Below are 10,080 nucleotides of genomic sequence, written 5' to 3'. Positions count from 1 at the left end.
CTACCAGGACTCAAACTCGAATCGATTCACATATATCATCATTCATAATTCACTTGGCCGTAGCCAATAGATAGACATCATACACAAAACATTTATGGCAAGACAACATCCTTAAAAATCACGAACATGAGTTCGTGTTTTCACAAAATACGATTTGTATTTTTAGTATAAGAAAGCTCACCTTGATCGTTTAGTTTCCTTAACTTGGATCTTTCGTTCCGACTTTACTTGCGGACGTACCCTTTTAAAAATATTACAATAGGAAAGTACCAATTTAGTTTTAAACTAATCTAATGAAATTAGAAAGGAAAATCTCAAGGTTTAACCCTATTATTATTATTATATTATTATTATTATTATTATTATTATTATTATTATTATCATTATAATTAACATTATTACTATTATTAGTATTATTATTATTCATTAAGAATTTTCTAAAACTTACATTACCTATTTCTACTTTGTTCGCTATTTCGGGCTCCGACTAATTGATATTCCATACACTACTACAAATTATAACAATTCGGATAGCACCTAATTATTTTATCTTTCTTAACCATTTTATTCTTCAGTCCAAAATCCCTTAGAAATTAATCACATTTGTCCAACGGCTCTTCTTTCTTTTTTTCTTTTTAAATCTTGACCAAATAATTAATTATTCTAGCCCAACTGTAAAGTCCATATACTAGCCCATAATCTTTGGGCAAAAGGAAATTTTCCCAACTCAAATTAAATTAGAGGCCCAATAGATCAATCAACAAAAGAGCAGCCCCAAATTCTAATTTTAATTAACTCATGTACTCCATCCACTGTCGGTTTCTCTCTCTATCAACACTATTCAATCTCCTTCCCCAAATTGCACAAAAATTAGGGAAAATCTCTCTCTTCTTTCCGTCGACCAGCCACCCTACCAGCGCTGCCTCCTCTTCCGTCTCCATCTCCGTCTCCGGTGGTGTTTCCCTCCTCCCCCTCATCTCTCTCTCTCTCTCTCTCTCTCTCTCTCTCTCTCTCTCTCTCTTCTCTCTCTCTTCACCGTACGCTGCCGCCCTCTCTCTCTCTCTCTCTCTCACGGACTACTCCACCACCGCCGCCGTGCGAAGCACAAACACCGCCGTATCTCCAGATCTTCCTCCGTTCAAGTCAACCGCCGCCGCCACTGTGCATGCACAGGCGGCGGCTTTGGCTTCTCCGAGCCTCGCACCGCCGGCCGCAGCCGCAGCCTAGACCTCTCCCACGCCGCCGACGCCGATTTTCGACAGGTAAGGTGGTTGGAAATTTGTTCGTCTCTCTAATCTCTTTTGTTTTGTTTAAACCTCAAAGAATTCATTTTTTTATATTAAACTTTGTTAGTTCCATTTTTTCAGATTTTTAAAGGAATGAAAGTTGTGACTTTCGGAGCGTTGGTTGTCGATTGTCGGCGACGGAGTGCCGAGCTTGCTGTCGGAATCCGGCAGATTCATAGGATAAGTTTTTCTCCTTCTTTCTAGTTATTAAGGCAGTAGGATTCTACTTGGTTTCTATTTACTGAATTTGGTGAATTATGAGTATATGCCTTGCTATATGGATGATTTAATGGTGAAATATACTATATTGTTAACTTGGGGTGGGCAGATTCTATTTCCAAATATATGCAGACTTGTACATATATGAATGAAAGGAAATGTTTGTTGTTTACCTTGTTGATGCAGAAAGTAAAGTGTTGGGTTGTAATGTTTGAGTTGTGCAATCTCCTTCGGACTCCTCTAGCTTTTGTGGGTTGGTTTGTGCAGAGAAAATAGATTGTGTGGTGATGATGTGGGGGTGAATAAAAGAAATGATTGTATATCTATATGCGTACTCACCAAGGCGGTGAAAGTGACGTAGCAAGTTGCCTAACAAAATTTTATCTCAATCTTCTCCTTTGTCACAGGAAGATATGATTGCCTGCTAAACATTTAATGCAGTAATAAATGCTTTGTCGGAAGAATAATTGATCCATAGGATCTGCCTTATCCGTTCTTTTCTTTTGTTTATTTTATTTGTTTATTAAATTAATTATTTGAGTATTTGTTCACTTGTTCGTTTAATTTGGTGTAGGTATAATCGGTTCAAGTTCGTGGCTGCCCGCGCTGAAGTACCCGATTTGCTTAGAACATAGGATGTATTAAATTTTGTTGGAATTTTGTTGGATGTATTGGACATCAAGATTTTGAATTTTGGGATCTTATTTATTTATTTATTTAAATTTATTATATTCATATATGTGTAATATATTTACATGTTCTATTCACTTGCCTGACGTCAAAACAAACAACGACAATCTATCGTAGCTCAGATTTAATCACATAAAAGTCACTTATATAGATAATCAAGCTAATAATATTATTTACCATGAATGTAAGTAGGGTTGAACGTGATTTGCCATAGTAGATTAACATATATCTATCTAAACCCTATTAACATATATCCATCTAAAATCAATTTATCAAAAATTTGTTCCTATCTAGAATTCTGCGAAGATTTTATATATATCTCAAATATTTGTTCTCTTAATTTTGCCACAAGTTTCAAAACTTTGGATAGTGCTATTAAATTTTAAAAGAGATATTATATTGATAAAATTGTATTTATATACTTAGGTCTTTTTTATTCATTCATAAATATAATATGATTAACAATTCATAAGTGTAATTTTGAATATTATCTTAAAATATGCAAATATATATATGAGTTGGACGTATAATTTTTTTTTTGGTGTTGTATAAAATATTATTCACAATTCTTTATCATAAATTGATGTCTTATATACATACATTAATGATTACTTTTATATTCGTAAATTGATTATTTTACTCATACACCACTAATTACTCTATGGGATATTAATGGCTAAAAGCCTAAATATGTTGATTATCATCTCCATGCAAATTTTCAAAATTAAATTCAAACTCGGATCATTGTTCTACTCATTTGAACTCATTGTTTCGTCTTCATCATCGGTTCCAAATATGTTGTACGGAGTATATATTATCGTTACTGTTAGCCATGGGCGTTGCTCAAGTTCTTGCTGTCTCTAACTCAAAACCGCAAGTATAGTTTGATTCCATCTTCGATTTTGATGCACACTTTGAGAGTAGAGTAAAAGTATTTGATTTTGATGCAATATATAGCAGCAAACGTATACGTATATATGATGGAGTATGAGTATTTGATATGGGATATGGAGATTTAATAGATGGAGTAGGAGTATTAGATATGGAGATCTAATTTGATCAGATAGACTAAATCGATGGAGTAGGAGTAGAAATAGGAATAGGAATATTAGATATGGAGATTTTATTTGATGAGATATTAAATATCATGATTAATGTTTCTTTTAGAATTTAAATTATAATAAGGGATAATTTAGCAAGAAACAATATAATTAAAAATAAAATCAGTTTGAATAAAATCGGTTCAGTAATAAATCCTAATATCTGAAATTTGATGGGAAAAAAGTCAGAATCATTATGAACCATTGAATTAGTGAGTTTTAGATGAAATTACAATGAGCTCTCCTATGATTGCAAAAATACCGTGGAACATAAAATATACACGATCATATACGAATGAATAATAACTCCCCTTTAGATGATTAAATATTGAATATACAGTAATATATTCTTTGTAAAAGATATCCTAAATCCATAAATCCTTGTAATGAATATGGTTCAAAACTTCAAATGCTGTAAATCCATATTTTCGATATGTGAAAAATATACTAATTGTTTATTTTATTTATTAATCCCTAACACGTTACTTACAACGACAAACTTCTTACGTAGTTAAGAATAAGTAGTTAATATCTGAGGTTAAAGGTCTCAGGTTTGAATCTCCCGTGTTTCGTAGTCTTTAAATTTAAATTCATTTAGACATAAAAAAAGCATTGAGCCACTATTGGGCCCATAAATAAATAGCCCATTTAGATGAAGCTCATTAAATTTATTCAAATCTAGTCGCTTAAAATGTTCATTAATGTATTTGTGAAAATATCATTTAAAATATATACAAGGCTGTGACAGATTATTTATGTTTGAAAATATCAAAGTGAAACGTTCAATATATGGAATTGGTGGATAGCAAACTCGATCCCATATTGTATGTAATATGGTGAAATGAATATCCAAGTTTATTAAATTGAGAAATAAAGTTAATTAATTAACATGGATAATCGCAAAAACATAGTTTGACACCACCAAGGGTTTGGCAATGGGCATGAGCTAATTGGCCATGGAGTCTTTTGCATTCGATCCAACAACTCACATCAGCTTCTTTCCCATTGCATGTTAAGTTCTTCACCTCTGCAAGGCCTACACTGCATGTCTTTCCATTCACTGCATATTTAGAACATTTATTACTAAGCAAATATTTTAAGAATATAATGTTTAAAGGTTAAAATGGAAATTGTAAAGTATGTGAGAGAATCAAATATGAGAAAGAAAGGTAGAGTGAACTAGAAAAAAGAATGAAGATTTTGCAAAAAAAAACAATCAACTATTTTGGGATGGTCTGAAAAGGAATACGACTCAATAACTTTAAAATGATTATTTACCTGGTCCAAGGAGAAGAGTTAAAAAAATGATGAAACAAATAGCTATCAAGTATTTTGGGTTTGCCATTTTTCTTTGATTTTGATTGTTAGAAATTACGTGTATTTATAGACGTCCAAGAATTTGTAGCCTTAACAAAACAGGGACCTGTTTATAATATGTTATGCAACAATTAATTAGTTTTCAACTAAAAATATTTGTTGAAAATGAATACATCCATATATATATATATATATATCACGTATTAACATCTATATCAAAGATTTTAATAATAATTTCCCTTTATATTGAGTTGGAATAAGATGGCTGGTATCGTAATTTCGTATCATCTTCACGAGTCGTATGTCATTTTGGAGGAAATGAACACCACTGACCTAATATTCGAGAAAGTGATGAAATGAATTCCCTCCTTTTTACATAAATACAAAATTATTTCTTATTACTTTTTTTAGACTTCTATGAGTGATTATGATAAAAGATAATGATGTTTACCGTTAAATGGTAATAAAATCTTGATACCATGGCCAACTCATGTCTTCATATATATCGTAATGATTATTTGCCATATTACGGATACAAGAATTTTGGTTAATTTAACAATTTAAGCATGATTTTAGAAATATTGTACTGTAATTTACTCGTTATGAGTTATGACCACAAAACATAGTTATATTATATTTATATATTATCTACAAAATAGAGAAATGATATTCTACCTACTTAGAAATATTGTACTGTAATTTACTCGTTATGGGTTATGACCACAAAACATAGTTATATTATATTATATATTATCTACAAAATAGAGAAATGATATTCTACCTACTTGATGCATGTTAAGCATTATTCATTTTATTTTATATATTCAGTTTGAGTAATGAAGTTTTTAATTTTACAAAATTCATAAAAATTAATTTCGAGTTGTTAGTTTACTCATTTATTTGAAGCTATAGAGACGAGGAATAAATCGACCTTTAATTTTTATGAATTTTGTGAAATTAAAAATGTCAATAACACTTTTTAGTACTCCTATATTATAATCAAACTAAATACTACTCCCTCCGTCCCAAGGAAGATGACCCCTTACTTGGGCGGCATGAGTTTTTATGCAACTTTATTTTGTGTGCTAAGTAGAGAGAGTAAAGTACGAGAAAGAAAATAAAGTAGAGATAAAAGTGTTTCCATTTTTAGTAATGGGTTATCCTGATTAGGACAAACCAAAAAGGAAAGTGGGTCATCTTTAGTGGGACAGAGGAAGTACATAAAATAAAACAAAGAACGCTAAACATGTAACGCTAAAATGAACACGATTCTTTCCGCGTGTACAACCTGAAGTGTTGTAAAGAGGAAACGATTAAAATTGAATCTGAGTAATGATCTTTGACCAGAAGCTCTTTGGGAGAGTTGCAATGGTTAAAGAACGAAATCGTATAACACAGTGAAAGCACTGTGAAAGTACAAGGTCCATAGTTGTTCATAATTAAATCGTGCAATTTTCGGAACTAAATTTCTTTTAAAAAGGGTAGAATGTAATACCCCGCTCAAATTAACGTCAAGTGTAAATAATTATATTAAAGCAAGTAGTATTTTAAACTCCTATGTTTCGTTGTATTAAAATCCTTGATGGGTTTTAATTGATAGTTAAGTGCCAATGTGAAATTAATTTTGATCACGGACTTTGATGTGCAAGAAGATACATGAAGCGATAAAATAATTGTCCATATACATTTATAAATCAGATGGATATTAAATGTCCATTTACAAAATATTGTTATTTCTCTTCAAATGAGAAATGTACTAATTGTATTTAATTTATGATGTTACAAAAACGAGCTAAAGCTTCTTCGCAAAGCTAGTATTCTATCTTCAGGAAACCTCAACTTCCTACAAATGATGGGACAAGTCAGAAACAACAGTGCAATAATAATACAGTAACAAAAACAACTCTTACCATCTTTAACCATAGTCAACATATGAATAATGCAGCACTATTCACTGAAAATGACCGGGAGTCATCACATATGTATATATATCTACCTAATGGGAAAAAGAATAGGAAGTGGGGAAGGGAGGAATGGTACCAAGACTTTGTTTCTTACCAAATCCTACACCATCCCGGGAGCTCCGCCAACAAATACTCTCCTTCAATTCTACCTCTACAAAAAAATGTGATGAAATCAAAAAAGAATGATGATGTTGGGATATTAAGCCGAGAAAAATGCGTAGTCATACCTTGTGTAGGGAGTTAGTGTATAAAAGAAAGTATCAACTTCCATTATCAACAAGTCTACTCAAAATCTCTTTCACCTCCAAATTTTATTTTCAAGCAAGTAGACGGAAAACTTTCCGAACTTCCAATACAAAGTTTTCAAGCTTTCTTTAAGAAGGAGAATTTCAAATTGGAGTACTCATCATAGAAATCTCTTATCATTCTTTTGAGGTAATGATTCTCAAACCACAAGTTAAATCTTTTCAAGCATGATTTTATCAAGCATGTCATGTTAGCATGAATTCATATAGAACATAGAATCAAAACTAAGCATGCTTCATAAACAATCTTTCAACTCTTTCTTTTCAAATCCATGTATGAAAACCATTTTATTCTATGATGAGCCTAATTTACATACAACATATGCAAAGTCTTAGAATCAATAAAATAATTAGAAAGTAGGAAAAACTCCTAAAATGTTTTCTCTTTGGAAGATAAGCACCTTTGGAAATTTATAACGGAAAGTATAACAGTTCAAATGTAATTTCCTTCGAGCAAAGTGAAGTTAGAAGAGTTGTTTACCTTTCTTTAAAATTTCAGAACGATCGGACAATGTTTGAACCTCCGATAGTGTACAAAACCGACGTTGTTACTGTTGAAACGACAGCCATTTAAAAGCTTAATAACAGAAGATCGAACCGTTAAAGTTTGATCTCCTTCGGTAGGAATGATGCTTTATGAGTCATCCACCTTTGGATAAAATATCGTGACGATCGGATATTATGTGGACCTCCGATCGTGAAGGAAACCGAGACTATCTCTTGTTTGGCGAAAATTAAAAAGAAAGAGAAAGAGATATAGAGAGGGGGATATGTTGAGAAAAAATGAGAAATAAGAAGATGGAAGCGTGAGTGTTAGTGCACACTCTTTACTTTTATTAGTTGATGGACTCATATAATTATTTTGCAGTGGGCTTGGATGAATTAATTTGTTGGGCTTCAACTATATAAATCTTGGGCGAGCATATCTTTAATTAATTACTTGGGCTTAAGTTTGTTTCGACTAATTTAAATGAGGTGCTTGCATGATTTGATTCAAGTAAATCCTTGGATTTACTAAATTAATTAATCTCTCAATTAATTAAAGTCAATAATTAAATCTCTCGATTTAATTAAAGCGAGCTAGACTGTGAAAGCAAAAAATAAAAATAGGATGCATATCATATGTGCATATCATCCGCTTGTTTTTCGTTGAAGCTAAATAGATTATTATCTTTTATTGGACAATGTCCATCGCACGGAATTAAACTCCAAGTGAGTTAATATTGTTATACGGAGTCAGAAGCGTACGATGTGAACTTTTCTATCCTACATACAAATGTGGATAAAAATATGAAGGATATTTGAGATAATATTTATTTATCCAAATGATGTTGGCTTGCCATAAAGGATGTTATTTTATGTAATGATGCCTATCTGTTTGGTTATACCGAATGTGCTATGCCAAATAAAGTAAGAAATTGAATTCGGGTCCCAGCAAGGGGAGAGTCCCTACTCGGACTAGTGTGCATGTGGACTGTGTGTCATCGGTAAGGTTGTCCGGTCCGATGCCCGTGGAAAGTGGCCACTTTCCCGGCACATGAATGTTAAGGTGACCGTAGGAGAACACCATCTCTACGGCACAAGACGTTCAGATATGGAAAAGAACAGAAAGAACTTAGACTGCGCAGTCGAAAAATGATTTTTAGTAAGCTCAGGTCTTTTTAATAAAACCCCTGAGTGTTACTATGATAATGGCTTGACAATATTTTCAATTGTATATTTGTATTTTTCAGCGACCTGTTCACTAAGTACCTTTGTACTCAGCGCTGCATGTATTTCTAAATGTGCAGGTTGAGGGTGCTGATTAAACCAGACCTACTTTTATCTCCATTTAATACTCTCCGAGGTTCGTGTCTTCATACATGGAACCGCGTTCAGTTCCTTCCACTGTGCATTGAAGCAAGTGAAATCTTTTATGTCTCTAATGACTCTAATAACTAGCCAGTATATTGTATGATCCCTGACTCGAGTCATTGTGATCGACCCATTCTATTCATGTATTCACCGTTTATACTCTACAGACAAAAAGGTCAACCATTAAATCATTTTTTTCGTACCTAACCCATATTTTTAATATCCTTCCCAGTCACGGTATATTGAACCTTGCTATAATTAGCAAAGTTGGGTCATGACAATACTTATCCTTCTTATTTTACTTTTTCTCTACTTCAACTATTTATTAGTGTATCATTTTCAACTTTTTCTTTTTCATTTTGTTTCTGGGGCCCTTAAAGGGAGAGAATAGTATAGGATAAATTATTATTCAAATTAAATGCCATTTACAACTTTTTCTTTCTCATTTTGTTTCCGGACCCCTTAAAGATAAAACTTAACAAAATTCATTAGTATTTCTGATCAAATTTAACATTAAGATTTACATATTACCATTTTTCAATTTTAAATTTATACTAAATATATTGAATATATTATACATAAAATATACACCTTTAAAATTTTAAGAAATTACTATATACGTTTATTCATATTTTCTAGATGTGGTTCGTTATATTGCTAACTCACTTTTAAATTGCTAACTATAACTAAACGATAGACATTGGATCATTAAATCAAGTTACAAGATCATTTAGCCACCACAAGTATCAATACAGTATAAAAAATGTCAACTAAGGGTATTAATGTAAATTCACAAAAAGTTAATTATAACTAACTTTTAAAAAATAATCTCAGAACTTTAAATGATTATAACAATCTCAATTTAAATTAATTTTTTTACACAACATATATCAGATTAAAGATAATTTTATAAGGATTCTAACGAGATCTCACTTGCATAGGTTTCGATATCAAAATTTGAAAACAATTCTTGAATTTTCATATTTTTCAAGAAGTTTAATGTCAACATAGCTACCATAATATGTCAATATAATACATATATAATGTCAATACTAAATTGTATTGACATATTCAATGAATCGTATTGATATGTTTATTACACTATATTGACATTTTTATCCAAAACCCTAATTTTGATAATTTTCTTATCTTTTAAATTTAAATAATAATAATAATATAATAATAAAACGAAAGTACACATGTCAATTTATAAACCACTAAATCTTTACAAATCTTATAGTTTTAAATTAGTTATAGTTAGTAATTAAAGATCGAGTTATCAATTCATTACACACATTCTCTAGATAATATCATGTAGTACATGAGTTTTGTAAAATAATAAAAA

At 31.4% G+C, this 10,080-nt stretch overlaps 1 long non-coding RNA gene across 1 annotated transcript; it reads left to right on the top strand.

The window, feature by feature from the left end:
• The first annotated feature begins 247 nt into the window (after positions 1–247).
• Positions 248–2,234, top strand: LOC121788733. Its single transcript, XR_006047893.1, has 2 exons — positions 248–1,262; positions 1,368–2,234. It is a non-coding gene; the product is annotated as an uncharacterized LOC121788733 (long non-coding RNA).
• Positions 2,235–10,080: the final 7,846 nt, after the last annotated feature.

The sequence above is a fragment of the Salvia splendens genome, unplaced genomic scaffold (genome assembly GCF_004379255.2).
Source record: "Salvia splendens isolate huo1 unplaced genomic scaffold, SspV2 ctg1129, whole genome shotgun sequence".
In the NCBI taxonomy this organism is placed as follows: domain Eukaryota; kingdom Viridiplantae; phylum Streptophyta; class Magnoliopsida; order Lamiales; family Lamiaceae; genus Salvia; species Salvia splendens.
This window is presented reverse-complemented; position numbering and strand designations above follow the sequence as displayed.